Here is an 18,142-nt window from a genome sequence, read left to right as displayed (position 1 = left end):
AGCAGTCATTTCTCTGTGGGTCCTGCATGTCCAGTTAAGCAGTTCAAAGAAGAGCAGTTTTTTGCCCAATTGGCTAGCAAACTCCATAATAAAACCCTTCAATGTCCATGCCCATCATCTTCTTGAAGTAATTTGTGCTGCCAGGAGCAAATGTGTCTCATTGTTATGAAAAGTCCTAAGTTATTAAAACATTTTAAACGGCATAACATGTAGTCTTTGAAAGATTTGAAGAATGCCTATCCATCTGAAATATATCTATAAAATCTAACTAACATGACTACAAGCTTGACTATTGTAAACGATTATCTATTAACTTATATTTCTTAATTATATATTAGATTTTTAAATGAGCTACATATTCACAATCTATTAATCAAGATAGAAAAATATACAGAACAAAATTGAGCTTAAATTTGTATCAACAAACCAGAATCCATGCAAATGCAAATCTCTATAGCATATCCCCTTTTAAATATAAAGAAACATTCATAAACAATATTTGGGAATATGGGCATAGTTCTCTAGACTACTTCCTACAGATTAGGGGTGCTATTAATCAGGTCTTTCATGGTACATCTTGTGTGCTAGGTTCATCTCAGTCAGCAGTTGGGCAAAGTAATTTTTTGGGGGTGTTCATGGCAACCTTTCAGGGTGTCTTAGTTTATCAAACCATATTAGTGTGGAAGTAATCCACAGGTTCTCATCCTTTTTGGAAACAAAAAAAAAAACTCTTTTCAAAAGTATTATATCCTTAGACTCAAATTTTGAATTCAAGATACCTTTTAATATATACATTGGCTTATCTTAGCAGTTTCCATAATCAAATGTCTCTCTGCAGTCAAAAAATTCAAAGATAACATAGTAATATACATAACCCAGACTCTCTGTGAATTTTCCATTTTTATGTGGCTTGTTTTTACTTTATTACTTTTTCTACAAGTTTAATATTTACTTTATTATCTTTACTCCTTTAATCTATGATTGTCTGTACTTGGTATCTTTAAGGATTTTGTTTTATTTTTTAAAAAGTCATTTAAAAACTTCTTTTATGACTCTCTGTACTCTTTTTTTTTCTCTCTCTCTCCCAAGCCTACGTACATTTATCTAACACTGTGACTCATTTAGAGGTCTTTTATGTCTGAATCTGTCCTATTGTGTATCTGTAATTCTTTACTGTCTTGAAGAGCTTTTAAAATGGTAAGCAGAAAAAAAATAAATAAATAAAATGGTAAGCAGTTTAGTGGCACTGTCTCTGGATGCTGGCTCCACCTCTCTCCCCTTTTAAAATGATGCAGTTACCATTGTTGCCAACTCTGGGACCACCAGGTAGGAGCCGTGTTCCTGCATTTTAACTCTGAGAATGAACATGCACAATAAACCTTTCTTTTCTGAGTAATAGCTAGATAAGCCATGCAGAAAATTGTGCAGCCTGGAAATACCTCTGTGTATGGCGGCAGGAATCTGCCATGCTCTCCTTCATATGTACTCCAGGCAATCCTGATCCCACTGCCTGCCCAGGCAGGGGTGGCTGAGCTGTAGACATGATCTCAGCTACTTTCCCAAGCAGGCATACAAGCACCCAGGCCCAAAAACCCCATTCAATGCTCCATTGCTGGACCTCCAGAAAGAGTCAGAGTTCATGCTGGCAGCATGGCCCAGAAAGCTGGCATTTCAAAACTGATGCTTTTTTTCTGCTACCCCGAATCAGGAAAAACCTTTCTTAAAGAAGCCACAGCATGCCACCTGAAGGTAAAGCCCATTCAGGAAAATAAATGCGGCTAAACTTTGTTTTGAGTGTCTAGAATTCCTTTCCAAGCTGCCTCAGGTTTTACGTGGATTTAGTCCACCATGTTGGCATGCCAATTTGTTGAAAGGAGGCCACTTGTTTGTTCCCCAGCCTCCCAGACCCCCAAAAAAATAAATGCACAGAAACTGTATTATTTAAATCACTGCTTGGCCCATTAGCTCTATCTTCTTATTGGCTGACCCTTACATATTAATTTAACCCATTTTTATTAATCTGTGTATCACCACGTGGCTATGGCTTGATGGCTAAAGGCTCCAATGAGGCTACATAACTTCTCTCTGACTCCATCCTTCTTTCTTCAAGCATTCAGTTTAGTTTTCCCTGCCTACCTAAGTTCTGTCCTGCTATAGGTCCAAAGCAGTTTTTTTATTCATTAATGGTAATCATAGCATACCAAGGGGACTCCCACATCATTCAGCATAGATTGCACATGCAAACTGACACTCATACTAAGTGCTGTTTCTGAATTCCTGAAAGGGTTAGCAACCAGGATGATGGAGAATTTAAGAAGCATTGAGTGAATCCTTTAAAAACAGTTGCTTCTTGACTTACATAAATCCTCCCTTTGAGAAGTAACTTCCTTGGATTCAAATTCTTCTTGTCCATTGCCTGACCTGGAGTCCAAGCAGAACAAGACCCTAGGAACTGAGTAGTTATTCCTTGAAGTTTGTTAAAATTATACAATGTGCTTTTTCTAAAACTTATATCCAAGTCTCAAATTCTTCTGTCATAAATTGAGAACAGTTCTATTTTATATTCTCAAAGGTTTGCTGTAAAACTGTTCTCAAGGTAAAAAGCCTTGCAGCATTTTATGTGAGACTGAAATACTTAACCCATAACTTGTTTCATATTATTACTGGATTTCTTTCTTCTAGATACAGACTCTTACAATCTAGGTTGTACTATTTCAAGCCCAAGTCCTTCTGCTTCAGCTTCAAAGCTTGTATTATAGGTATGTGTTACCATGCCTGGTTTGATACACTGCTGAATGAATAGATAAAGTGATAGAACTTAGCCACAATTTTAATTTCAAATATTATTGTCTTTTAGCAGGATCCCCCAAAGCAGATGAAGACAAGAATTTGAGCAGGAGGTTTTCTGTATAATATCCAAAGGGGACAACAAAACAGAGGAGTGATATGAAGAGAAGGGAAGGGCTGTCAGTACAAGCTGAACTAAGCTAACCCTTATGCTGAAAGTCTACAACTTCATTCAGATAACACATACAAAAATGCTGAGAGAGTTGGTGGAGCTACTTATGCAATTGCTTCAATAATTGAAGATGTTAATTACTGAGCGTTTCTATTCTGCTATCTATTGCAAGGACAGTTCCTTAAATTGAGGCCTTAGTCAAAGGATTCCATGTATGGAAGAGTAAAGAAGCTACAAATAACTCATGGACTCCAAAATAACAGCTTTCAGTAGAGAGCTCTGGCCCTTTAGGAGCTGCTTTCCTTGAAATTTAAAGAGGTCTTTGAATGGTCACCTTAGGTGTTTACAAGCCAAGATGTCACTTCTCAGTTTCACTGACTCTAGTAGAATTATGGATACTCTCTTATAAAATGAATAACAGATGAAAAGCTTAATATATGTGGTATTATGACATATTATAAATAGAAATTATATAGCATATAGAAGATATGCATTTGAATGTTGGTTAAGTCATTGATTGATTAATAACCTTTAAAATCTAGTTTCATTCAACCTTATTTTCCATAATAAAAATGGAAATAATATTTACCCATTCATATTTTTAAGAATTTTAATTATTTTTATGGGAATAGGCATTCTCTCTTTCTTTTTATGTAGGGGATGGGGAGGTGTGTGGGTGTGTGTTTGTGAGTGTTTATGCCATATTAATGCAGGTTCTCATAGAGCTGGACTATAAACACTTATGATATGCCTGACAAGGGCTCTGAGAATTAAATTGTGGGTCTACTGGAAAAAGAAAAAATGCTTTTAACCACTGAACTGTCTATCACACTCGTCCCACCATACATTATTTTTTAATTAAAGTCATGTGGTGATGTCAACACCCTTTACAGTGAGATGTCATTACAATCATTATAACTAGATGACTTGAACTGATGCCTTTACATAAATGACAAATATAATTTGGGGGCTGTTTTTGATGGAAACATTTGCAAAATAAGAATCTCCAAGGAGTTGTACTTAATTCAAAAATTATCTCTCAGAGCCATAACACTGGGGCAGCAATAATTTTCAGGCTAATATGAAGTGTCACACACTTTGCTTTCATTCTCCTTTCTCCCTCTTGGTATATTTGCTCCTTCTGATTGCTAGTAGTTTCTATAGCAACTACATAAGTTTATCATATCAGTAACTGAAGGTAACATCTAAGACTAACCACATTACACAAAAGCTGCAGCTAGCTTAAGGGCATATGTCAACCTAAAGAATGTTTGTGATTGAGGTTTCCGTCATTGCTCAAGGGATTTTCATTGTTGCTAATTTCAGATCCTTTGTTGTATGCAGAGTATCTCTAACCTGAACATTTCATCAGGAAATTGTTCTATGCAGGACACTAACTATATGATCAAAGAAAATAGATTTCAGTGACACTTAACAGCCTACTATAGAAGCCTCTTTACTCCTTAATTCACTGAGTATCTTATGTATTCCATTTACTATCTGTCTGTCATGTAAGGTGAACACATAGTAAAATTAATAAAATCAGACATTTACCTTACCAAAAGACAAGTTGGTCTAAAAATGGGTATAAAATCTTTACAACTGGTTAGAATTTTATTATATTCTATGCAAATGATTGTTTCATCACAATCTGTAAGTAACATAAGAGTCAAAGCAAAAGTGGTTAGAGATTTTGAGTTTAAACGCAGAGATACTTTTCTAGTTTGGGAGATCAAGCAAATTCTAATGAAGACATTGAGATGGTTAGTCATCAAGAATGAATAGATTTTAGCGTCAGTGAGAATAGCAAGAGATGCCAACATGAGGTTAGAATGATCAAAAGAGCAGAAGGAACTCCTTAGGGCCGTAGCGAACAGGGAATGTGTGCTATGTGTGCAGTCTAGCCTGAGACAAATATGAAGAAAGTCATAGGAAATAATTGCTCTAAAGTAAATATAGCCTGGAAGCAAAAGTCAAATTGATTCTCAAGGGGCTGTAACATGATTGCCGTGTTTAAGTGTAGGGGTAAGTGTGGTCACTAACTTTGGTCACTACTGAAAGACAAAGAAAAAAAAGCTGCAGTGGGGATGACTAGGTAAAAAGTTCTGGGGAGGCCAGTCAGTGGTGGCGCAAGCCTTTAATCCCAGCACTCGGGAGACAGAGACTTTATGAGTTTGAGGCCAGCCTGATCTACAAAAGCTAGTTTCAGGACAGGCAAGGATGTTTCACAGAGAAACCCTGTCCTGAAAAATGAATAAAACAAACAGAGTGTTGGGGAAAGGAGATAAATCCTTGCACACAGTAAAAAAGAAATTTAAGACATGTCTCAAAATGCAAAGACAGGAGAAAAATGAGACCCCAGTGAAGGCAGAGGGGCCATCTGTGTCACCAAGCTTCATGAAATCATTTTTTTTTTCAAATGAAATTATCTACTGTAAAATCATTCTCCTCTTTACTTGTCTGTCATCAAAACATTTCTCTCAAAATAATCACTCATTCGTCATCTCTCACCCTAAGGAACAAGGGCATGAATCATCATCATTTCTATTTTATATCAAGAAAGAAGGAGGTATGAGAAGTTCTGAGCATCATTTATCATTAAAAGTTCTGCTAAAGAACTAAGGTAAGAGCTCAGAATGAGGAAAGGAATGTCTGAGCAGAATAGGAAAAGCATATGCTATAATGAAGTTTATGTAAAAAAGGTACCTAATAGATACACCTTGAGTCATCCAATAAATAAATGAATGAATTAGTGAATAAATTAATGGGATAAGATCATAAATTCTTGTGTTAGTAACAAATAAACCATTGAAACAAAATTCTAGTAATTTGAAATGTCTCAATCACTTATAGTCAAAATTTAAGATGTACAACAATTTTTAACTCATTCAAATAAAGTTAACTTTATTCATCAAACTTACAGTTATTTATGCATTATGGTGAGAAATCTATTTAAAATATAATTCATTAAACCCCATCAATTTACTAGGTTTCATGGAAAAACAAAGAAGGACCTTGAAATTGAAAATATTGTAATCTGAAAATATGAGCTATTAAATAATACCTATTAACAGTGATAAGAGTTTACACTGGACTTTCTGCATTCTGTAATTCAATCTTTATACCAGTAAAAATTTAATTCTATTTCTGTTTATTCTTTCCTTTTTCACTTTCTTTGTCAACCAGAATGACAATTCCACAGAACTTCATAAAATTTCATATGATTTAATAAATTTGGAAAACACAATATGAGATGCATTATCTAATGATATTTGCCTTAATATTTCAAATAAGCTGCTTAGTCAAGCCATTCAGAACTAAGGTTGCTTACAAAAAGCAATTGTTCAGTAGGAGGAAGAAGGAGACAAGAGAAGGCAGGCAATGGGGGTGACTATGTTCAAAATACTCTTCATACATCTATGAAATTATCTAAAAATTAATTAATAGTTTTAAAACTCAGAATAATTATTAAAGGCAATTCATCAAGTGATCAGAAATTTTTCTCCAATTATAACGATGTATATGCCTGATTTTAAGGAGAAAGATTTGTTACCAGGCTTTAAAGCTGTACTCAAAATGTACAGAACTTTTCACTGAGATATCAGAGATCATTTGCTTAAAATGTGAGTCAGCACAAAATAGGAAACAAAAAGAGACCCAAATATTAAATTCCATTTATACAACATGGTGTATACCACAAAAGATGAGAGTGAGCTCAGCCAGTTGCCTGTAGCCATGCCCACTTCTGATGATGCCCAAAGGAAGGAAAAGACTAAGGACTGCTGAGGACAGTATAGAGGCTATCGAAGGCCAGAACCAACTGGTTATGAACACATCATTTTTTGTAGAGCTATTTTATTTTGCACTAAAGTCTCAAATTCTACTTTCCTCCCTTTGTATTCACATGATTTAGACAATATGTTCCTCAGATTTATGGTCCACTGTTGCAATGAGAGGGTCCCTTTGTTTGTCCTGGCCACCTGGCTAGCTCACACCGAAATAACCACACAGAAACTATATTCATTAAAACTCTGCTTGGCCTATTAGCTCTAGTTTCTTACTGGGTAATTCTTACATCTTAATGTAACCCATTTCTATTAATCTATGTGCCACCACATGACTGTGGCTTACCAGCAAAATTCTAACCAGTGTCTGTCTCAGGCAGAAGATCCATGAAGAATCTCACTCTGCCCTTCTTCCCAGCATTCAGTTCTGTCTTCTCTGCCTACCTAAGTTCTGCCCTATCAGGCCCAAAGCAGTTTCTTTATTCATTAACCAATGAAAGCAACACATAAACAGAAGAACCTCCTACACCAGTCCACTCTGTTCAAATATAACAGTGGAGCAAAATGCTAACAGTAGGAACAACTTGCTTTCTTGCTGCTGAGCAGAATGTGCCACAAGCACATGACATCTGGAAATGCATACAGCTATCTTCTCAGACATGGTGGATCTTTAAAGGTGGAAGTCTGGGGAAGTGTTGTTTCTGTCTGAGCATGTCTTGGCCTGATCATTTATGATTCACAGATGAAGAAGTGGCCAGTGAGGAAAGTGGCAGCCTGGTGTCCAGAAATGAAGGTGGAAAGAGCAGTGGCCCCAGGAGCCGAGCCCAGCTGCTTGCAGCAGAGCCATAGACAGGCAGAGGCTGCTTCACGGTTCACTCTTCTTTTAAGCCCATCAAAAAGCAGTGACTTGCACTTAGTTTCTGCTCAATAAACACACGAGGCTTGTATTAATGATTGTTCTCTTCTTTTAAAAAAAGACAGAATGAAAGGATAAGAAGGACAGGGTCTAGACTCTCCCTAATCAATGCAACAGACTCTGAGTAAGCCTGTGTCTCAAGTAGAATTTCCATTAATGTGATGAAACACCATGACCAAAAACGAAACTGGGGAGGAAAGGGTTTACTGGGTTTGTACTTCCACATTGTAGTCCATCACTGAAGGAAGTCAGGACAGGAACTGAAACAGGGCAAGAACTTAGGGGAGGTAGGATCTGATTCCAAGGCCATGGAGGTATGCTACTCACTGACTTGCTCCTCGTGGCTTGCTCAGTGTGCTTTCTTATAGAACCTGGTATGACCAACCCAGAGCTAGCACCACCCACAGTGGGCTGGCCCCTACACATCAATCACTAACTCATATATCAGTCTTATGAAGGCATTTTCTCAACTGAGGGCTCCCTCCTCTCAGATGACTACAGTTTGTGTCAAGTTGACATAAATCTAGCCAGCACAGAGTGATCATGCCTATGGCCCCTAAACCTGACCTTTCTAGGCAAAAGAAACAAGTGTGCCTTTCCTTTAATAGTTTTATAACTAATCACTTTTTCCTCATAAAATTCTTGGAAACTAGTTTTTATGATGTCCATTTCATTGAACCCTGAAGGTAGGAGAACAGGGAGAGTGACTTGAACATTTGCTCTAGGCTTTTTAAGAGCTAGAACTAAAATTAAAATGATGGTCCAAAAGGGCTGTCTGTAGTTTGAGTTCTACTTAGACAAAGTTCTTGATTCTCAATAGTGTCTTTCTGCAGTAAGGCTTATGTGTCTGTTCACACAACACTTCAGGTAACATTAGTGATATTTTTGCAGGAGTTCTGGTGGCAGAAGTCCTTAAATGAGCATTTCTAAAATGTTCATCTTGATATTTAGAGAAAAATAATCCAGATGAATGGTTTCTATGTCTCAACAATATATGTCTTCAGTTGTAGTTTTACACATGCATTAGTACATCAAAGAAGGCCTACACAATACACTTAAAATCAGATCAAACTGTATTTAATCCCACGTATCTTGAAGCATTGGAACATGGAATACCGATTAACAGCCTACAGAAATCATTTTTGGAAACACCACGTTCTTTGATGCTAAGAGTCATAGATATATTTGCAAACTGCTGAAAGAAAATGGTAGATTTTTTTCCTCAAAAGATTTATATTGTATAGAAAACATAAACTATCTACCCTGGATTATCTTTGATATTATGAGATGTCGATATTATTAGGGTGAGATTAAGAGTTCAAATGAAGTAATGGACACTCCTCACAGAGCTGTGGTTATGCTTCTCATCCCACAACTATGTACCTTTGTTGCTTGGTTTAGGTGGGTTAAAATTCTTTTTCTATTATTTAATAACTGCTTCACTTTAGGTAGGTATATGATCCCTATAAGTCTCTTCTACTATATTGTGGAGCAGGTCTAAAAAGAAAACTATTTCATCCTTGTTACCAAGCTGAATGGAAAGTAGGCTGATATCACTTGCTTAGTAAGGAACCGTAAGGATGATGACAATGTAGGATAGATGCCCCAATAAACATGGAACAGAGAAAATAGCCAACATATTTCAGATAGAAATATGACCACTAATGGCTCTAACCTTCATTCAAAAGCAACCCAGAGTTGACAGGGGATCAGTCCATCACTCAGGGCTCCTGTCTATTATCTCATTCATCAACTCATTGTTTCTCTTTCATTTATTAAACATTTATACCTGCATCTATTTGCTATTAGACATTTTATAATGTCTTTGAGATTGGTAGAGGTCTTTCTTTCCTCCCCATATGAGCTTAGGATGGGAGGATAGATTTCCAGGAATCTTGTCAGTCACCCAAGCTGTGCTCAGGCTCTTTACTATTAAAGAGATAGAGTGAAATTTATAGACCACAAAGCATTAGTTTTAGAAAGTGAAACTAAGAGCACTATAAATCCTAAAGTAGGAGTTGAGGAGAAAGAATAAGGAGCTCAGTGTAGCAGGGGTTAGCCCCTGAAAGGGTACTGTCAAGTGCTGGTCTTGGTGACTCTTAACTAATTTATCACAGAAACTGGGCTTGAGACATGGATGGGGTCATTGCGAACCCAATTGAATTGGCAAAATTCATGAAGTGCCCAGGTGCTTCTCTTCAGCTTTAGTCATCATAGCATAACTTCTAGGCAAAGGAGCACAGATATAACAGGGAAAAAAGAGCCAAGACTCTTTCCTGGATCTCTTGGCCTCCAGTACAGATATTTCAAAAACTACTTCTTTAGGGTCTCTGACTTACCTGACCAGTTTCCATTTCCAGTCTTCTGCACACTGTGACAAACACTGCATAAATAAATAATATGCATACCTGGAACTCAAAAAGCATGCAGCTCAGCAAAGAAGTCAAATGATGCTCAAAATAGAAAGGGTTGATTGTTGAGTAAGACAGGGGTACAGATACCACAAAAGCTAAGAAATTATGAATTCTTGACAGAAAGAGAGAAAGGAATCTTGAGGTCTTCCACAATAAAAATATTTGAAATTGACTTAAGCAGAGAAAAAATTAAAAAGACAGAAAAGTAATATTATTTGAAGTTATTATCATTTACAGAGTACACAAAATGTGACTTAAGCAGGCAGGGCCTAGTAACATCCACAAATCAACCACTTTGAGAAACATGTTCAGGCATGTGTTTACTGTTCCTTAATAACCATCTTCAGTGTCTTTATTTCATGTTCTTGGCATTGTTTTTGGCAGTATATAGTTGTTACTTTTACTTTTTAAAATTCTATCCCTATGCATGCTCTGATCAAAATTTTAAGAAGCTATATGCCACCGGAAGGAGAGAATAATCGTTCAAAGAGTAATTCTTTTGTTTCTCAGTGATAGCCATACTACTTTGTATTTATTAACATACTTCAACTATTTGAGTGTTTGCTGTCTGTATAGAACCCACCCCTAAACAAACTAACAGAAACCTCATGTTAAAAATTCTTACTTCCCAAAAGATGATATTAAAAAGTTTGTTCAGATGTCAGTATATTCCATAGATTAACTGTGAAAGTAAAAATGACCATTGTTGGAATGGTGTGTGTGTGTGTGTGTGTGTGTGTGTGTGTGTGTGTGTGTGTGTGTGTGTAGGAAGAAGAGAGAGAGAAAACAGTTTTCAAGTAACTAATCAAAGAAATGAGAATGGGGAGCTTCAATTAGGGAGGGAAAAGAAGAAGATAAAAACAGAAGGACAAGGGAAGGGAGGGTAAATAAATCTGAAAAAGTCATAAGGAATCATACTATTGCCTTTTTACCTAAAACATTTCTGTAATACATTTAAGTATGTATATAAATATCCATTTAAAGCTTAAATAAAATTTTCTTATATGAGATGATAATGGTTAAGAACATCTAACAAAACCCAACAACAGTCATGGTCACCCCTCTTTTGAGTGTAGTCAGGGTTGTCCAAAAACTCCCCAATATTATAGACTATTATTGTTGTCTTTGACTGTCCCACAAACATAGAAGACAAATTCCTATCCGTTAAGACACCATGCACTTGAGACACAGACTTAAATGCCTACTACCAGAGGAGTAGCTTCCATTGTACCAGAGGTCACCAACAAAGCTTCCAAAAGTACCCAGAAGTCCTAATCTTCTATGATTCCTATGAACCATATCAACAACCAGCATGACATGATGACCTTAGGGGTACAGTAGTGGTCCATATAACTTTGCAGTAACCAATAGTTCTACAACTGGGTTAAGATCTGCTCAACAACAGGGAAATCATGCTTGGTACTAGAAACCTACCTGAATACTGGGCTAGTAAAATCCTGTGCCTTAGAGGAGTACCTACAACTACCACTTTACTAAGCCAGCGTAATCGCTAGGTATACTCTAAATATTTGTCCTTATACCCACAGATAAATGTAGATCTCACACCTCATCAAGGAAACTTCTCTTTGCAACAAAGAACACTACAGAAAACCACAACCAATCAAAATATAGAATTGTGGAGCTCAATTCCAATTGACACATCTACAAAATACCCCTTTACCCAGGGTTCAGGAAACATGGTGGAAGACTGGTTGGAAAGATTGTAAGAAGCAAAAGATCAGAGTGTTTTCTGTGAGATTGTCTCCTAGTAATGTCAGAAGTTAAACCCAATAGGACAGTGCAAGTGACAAAATGCAGCTTAGACCAGGAGTATATTTGTGAGTATGGTAAATTGCAAAATAAGGCTAAGTTCCATCCATACAAGCTTCTTTGCAACCAGAGTGCCACATTATCCCAATATGTGTGAGGACTATATAGATAATTGAAATGCCACAGAATGCAATGCAATTAAGTAACTTTCATCTATCTCACCTTGGTTTTCAGTGAAGCAATAATAACACCAATTTTATCTTTTATCCAGGGGATAGCCAGATAATTAAAGGAGATTCAAATATTTGAGTAAAACAGAATAAAAATACTGATTTATGCTGTCTCTATATCTTACAATCTCACTTACAATCTCAGTTTACATTTGCAAACTATTATCTACTTTTGTTAAATATTTTGGCTATAAATTCCTCAGGAATATCTGAATCAGTTATTGCCAAAAATTGGTAAGAAACTCAGTACCTGGATACAAAAGGGAAAGGGGACATCAAAATGGAAGAAGCGTGGGGGTGGGGCAAGAATATTAAAAAAAGAAAGGTAAAACGAAGTCTGAAGTGTTTCTGAAATGTAAGACATTATTAAAGTGATCAGCAATATTAGTCTCTGGTGACAATAAAGGTTGGAATTTGTTGGGTCTTGACTTCTTAGGAGCACTCGTGTCTATTTTAACAAGGCCCAACTTCTACAGAATTCAGCTAAATAAGCATGTTTTTACAGGAACACATTCATGGATAAATAGCTTACTTTTATTTCAATGTAATTTAAAATAAAACCTGCCAATATTATATGGAAACAATATCTCCATGTCTCCATATCTTATGTCATCTACATAAGACTCTCTAGCTGTTACATTTATTAGATTGATGGGTCTGTCCTGTAGAGCTTGATAGAGCTGCATGTTCTCAGTCTATTTATTTACTGGACCTACTGAACCTCAGGGTACAAGCACACACTGAAGTGTTAACTTGTGCCCTGGCTATTCTTAGTTGTATTGATATCTGCGAACAATATGCCTTATACACCATGTTTCTTAAGCATAAAACAAAAGATTCTTTACCCTTTTCCCCAGAATTTGACTTATGCATCATATGACTTTGGTATAATCTGGAGTCATTAAGTATCAGCATGATAAAATATAGAATCATCTGAGAGAAAGGTTTCTGGCCACATTTGTGGAGAATTATCTCAGTGCTTTTCATTAACATGGGAATACTCACATCGTTTGTAGGCAGAACCATTTCATGAGTGAGGGACCTTGGATTGCATGAAATGGAATGAGCAAGCATGCCTTCATCTACATTACCTGATTATGGAAGTGATGAGACCGGCTGCTTCAGGACCCTGACTCCTTTACTTCCCTGCTATGCTCGAATGTACCCATAAACTATAACTTAGAATAACACTTTCTATTTGAAATTTCTTTTGCTGGAATTTTGTCACAGTTATGACTATCTAAGACATTGGGGTTCAACATTTTATTTTCAAAGTGAAGATTGCAAAAACAGATGAGGAACAATGTCGTGTGTGCTCCAACACTGATCCAAGTTAGAGATACAGATTTTAAATGGAACCCAACAACAGACTCTATAATGTTCACATTCAAACATATCTGAAGCTTTATTTTCTTGCTTTCATATTAACTAGTTTAATGACTCTTTGCTACTTAGTTTAACAACTACCTTTTTCTGACTCCAGTAATGGAAACCCGAGGCTTGGTAGCCTAATATTCTAATCTTGTTTCTGTTGTTCCTTTGCGGAACTACAGTTCCCAGCATTCTCCTGGACAAGGACATATTCCCAGAAGCCTTTATATTCCCCGTTAAAAAGTGAGAGCGGCCAAGCGCTCTCCCCTTCCCCTTTTTTCCCTCCCCACCTCCCCTGCTGTATCTGCACACCTTTTCCTGTTTGTTGTTACCCCTCCCCCATTAAAAGTGCACCCATGTGGGATCACCGCGTGTCTGTGTTTTCTCCCTCGCATAACGTCTTTACCCTCTAACCCGCAGACAAGAAAGCCAGCCAGGAATTAAGAACAAGAGTTTCCTTACAAGAAGTAGGTGGTAATGTGTGTGTATTAGATATTTTAATAATTTTGTTTAAATATTCATTTTGGTTAAAAAAAATCTGTTTTCTTCCTGTTACTTAAAATGAGTTTTCTTATTTTTTTTCTGATACTGAATTGCTGGCCAATCACATGCTCTGACAGATTTTCACTCCATTGAAGAGGAATGAAGGTGTTACTATCATCTCAAATCTTCCAGTGAAAAATTTGAGCCAATCACGCCAGCTCATATCTAGGTTTCTTTAAAGTTCTGCTGGACTTAGAATTGCCTTTCCAAAAGTCAAACAGTACCTGTTCTCCCATAACCCACTTCTGTGATTGTCTCATCCGCCCTTCCAGAAAGTAACTACCGAACTAAAATAAGCTCTGCCCCAATTTGAAGACAATACCTTGCCCCTTTCACTTACAGACCCAGCTTCTTATTTTGGCCATCTCTATCTAAATGACATGAAATGTAACCACATTCTGAGCTGAGAATTTTATTCTTGGGCAGTCAGTGAACTAAAGAGAAATATGTCTTAACAGTAATGAAAATCCAGGAAGTAATCGCTCTAATTTGGTTTGAGTGCAATACTCTAAACTCACTATATTCCATTCTTTCTTTCACATTGTGCTTGGGGTTTCAAGTCAGCCAGACATGGGCTTAACACTTGGCTTCACTATAGACATCTAAATATTACTTTAGACTTCCAAGTAGCACTTTCATTTTGAAATGAGAGCAACATTAGTGAATTTGTATTCAGTTGGTTTCAAGATTTATGTTCTGGCACGATGCACTTTGCACATTTCTGAGTACATGGTAAATTCTTGACAAATGGTGGTTTGACGAGGTGTTCTCCATGGATCTTCTCCAGGACCCTGGCATCTTACACATTTATGAAAAGATGTGAGGAAACAGTGTGAACACATTTCAGATTTCCTTAAGATGAAGTGTAGCTGGACCATCTCTGGTGTCCAATTCCTGATGCCTAAAAATAGCTCATCTTCTGTTGTGTGTCAGCAACCAACATTATCCCATTAGCAGCTCCTCTGAAAGCCACCGACAGCACAGCAGAATCTCTGTGCTTGTATCCTGCTCTTTGGCCTGGAGGCTAAATTTCCTTCTACTTTCTTGTTTATCATATCCCTCTTGCCCTAACATCACCTACTTATGAATATATACATATGCAAATATGCATTAGCCATATACATATATCACTATTTTTCTCACTGGAAAGAAGAAACTCCCATGGTCATGCTTAAGAAATTTATCAATGAATTCATTCATCTGAAGGAGTTACTAATTATAAAACAGTGAAAAATAATGTGTGTTGGTTATGAATACTGTGATTTCTCCCTGCGAAGGGGCAGGTGGAAGTCCAGGAGAATTATGATTCAATAATTTATGAGCAACAGCACAAGCAATATTTGGCTCTGATATGCTTGCTAATAGGAGCAAGAATTTCTTTGTTTCCCTGTCACGATTACAGATTGGGTAAGCACAGAGACCAAAATAATGGTGAAAAATGCAGAGCGATCACTTTACTTGATTTAATATCATGGATGAAGATGTTTCAAGCCTTTTCACTCAGAAATTTTAGGTAACTCTTGTTACCACCCTACGCTGTAGAAGAGAAAACAGAGATAGGAGGTGGGAGGAGGCGCACCATAAGCAACTGCCTCCTGTGGTAGGTGGCAGGTCTGCAAAGCCCACACTGAATAGATGGTTCTAGGGACGTAGACAGTGCTCCAGAGCACTGAAGACTCAGCAGCGAGCTTTTAATGTTAGGAGACACAGAGTGCATATTTTTTGATGATTTCCATATTTTGTGTCTGGATCACAATCGGTCCGTCGGATACAAAATAAAACCAGGGCTCAACATAGAAGAAGATGGCTGTCTTTTAATTAATGTTTATTTACAGAAATAAGCGTAGAGCCCACCCTTTTTCAGGAAAAGGACTGAGTGCATTGTGTCATTCTTCAAAAAGCACAGCAATTTCTTCTTCTAAATTAAGTCAAAGGAATTTGAATAAACTCATTGTTCCGTTCCCATACCAATTTTCTACTTTGGCCTAGTGCAGCAGTAGGAACCCTGGAGGAAATTGTAATACTAACTATTCCAATTAGAACCAGCAGACGATTAGCCCATGGCTAGCAGCCTTTCAGCCTAGGCAAAATTGGGTCAGACTGAATAAATTTGCTTCATCTCTCTATGACCTAATCTTTAAATGAACTACTAACTCCTTTACATTGCCTATGTACAAAGTAGAGAAAAATAAACAAATACACACCCCTTTCAGTTACAATCTTTGTCAGGACATCTCAAACAGAGAGTGACATTTCAGACAAACTTACCTCGCTCTAAGGGACTGTACTAGACAGAACCATTGAATAATTAAGTAATGACACTTCAATTCCGTGTGTTGATTTGTTTCTTAGTATTTATAAATAAGAGGTAAGTAACTGGAGTAGAGACTATCTGGGTTCATACTTGAACTACAACAATTTCTGTTAATTAACAAAAAAAGGAACAATGAAAGGGCAGGCCCACTGACTTGGCCTAAGATATCAGTCTGTGGTCAGCTCAGACACTGAGCTGTTAAACACTCAGAATTCCTCAGAACCCCATAAAGTGGGCTCTGTTTGCAGGAAAAGCCATTAATCTTATCATTTCTACATTCCCCAGTGTTTGTCTAGAAAGAACATCTAGTTTTTTATGGTCTCAAACAAGCCTCCAACAGATCCAAATCCCAGGCTGGGTTCCAGGCTGTTCCTGCTAACTAGCCCTATTCCCTCCACCTCACCACCCCCAGTTGGCACTATTCTGCCTTTTTGCTATTGTCTCTCATTGATATTCTCTCCCTATCCTTGATCCTGTTTCTGCTATTCTCTTTGGCAATCTTCTCGGCTCCTGAAAGATAGACCTGGCAATTGCCAGTCTGCTCTATCCATGACTGCTTTGGACTCTTCCAGATGCCTATTGATATTCTCCCATATGAGCAATAAAAACCTTCTCCCTGTTCATATGCAGTCATATAGGTTGTTTTTTTTTTCTCCAGCCTGACTTAAAATTTCTAGTTAAGATCTTGGGAAGATTATCTCAGTTTTCTGTCTTGGGTTTTATGTCTAAGAACCACAATCATAGAACCTAGAAGCTCTCATCCAGATACAGGAAGTCAATGTGTACATGCTGGGTGCTTAGAAAAAGGATCTCATATACAACAAACATATAATAAATGTTACCCAGTGCTGTGGGAAATGAGTTCTTAGCATTGACAAGTGTTAGTAACAAACTGCTAAATGTCTCATACCTGAGACAAAGGTCTTTTAAAATGCTATTCTAAATTTAAAACAGTTCCAGCTCTTAAGAGTCTTAAAATATAGTGCCACTGAAACTTGGGAATATTTTAAGGTTTTCTAGAAAGATGTGTCAATTACATGAAGACTTTCCAACCAAGAGCTGAGAGAATGTTCAAGAGGTAAAGCCTTGCAAGCATGAGCTCAGTGTCTAGCACTTAGGGAAAAACACTCATCGGTGATGCGGATCTGCCATCCCGATACTGAGGAGGCAGAGACAGGGGCATTTAGGATATTTGGTTGTCAGCTTGTCTTGCCTAATCAGTGAACTCCAGGCCAATCAGAAATGCTGTCTCTGGCATCTCCCAGCTCCGCCTGCTAGGGCGCTGGGATGGAACCCGAATTGGGAGGGCAAAGGGGAGGGTGGTAGTTCCTTTGTCTCCATAGCCTGCCTGCAGCGAGCAGGGCGTGCCCTTTGTTTGCGAGCTACCCAAGCAGCACCGAGTTTCGATCTGGGCACCCGGGAGAGACATCTTTGGAGTGAGTCAGTGCAGCTGCAGCCGGGAACAGGGAACTCAGACATTCCTCATCCCTCCTACACTTCCTGCTCATCCTGCAGGGGCTATACTGCCCTATACCTCCTCTCTCTTCCTATCCCATCCAGCTTACATCCAGAAACCCCACACCCCCTGTCTCCCTCCCTCCCCTCTTGGGCAGCATAGCACCTCCCAAACCCAAATCGGGAGGGCAAAGGTGGTAGTTCCTTTGTCTCCATAGCGTGCCTGCAGCGAGCGGGGTGGGCCCTTTGTTTGCAAGCTACACAAGAAGCACAGAGATTTGATCTGGACACCAGGAGAACCATCACTGGGGAGTGACATCACTGGGAAGGTACATCAGTGGGCAAGAAAACCTTATCCTGTAAAAAGATCCATAGGGGAGCATTC

The sequence above is a fragment of the Microtus ochrogaster genome (assembly GCF_000317375.1).
Source record: "Microtus ochrogaster isolate Prairie Vole_2 chromosome 14 unlocalized genomic scaffold, MicOch1.0 chr14_random_1, whole genome shotgun sequence".
Taxonomy (NCBI): domain Eukaryota; kingdom Metazoa; phylum Chordata; class Mammalia; order Rodentia; family Cricetidae; genus Microtus; species Microtus ochrogaster.
Note: the sequence above shows the minus strand (reverse complement) of the source record.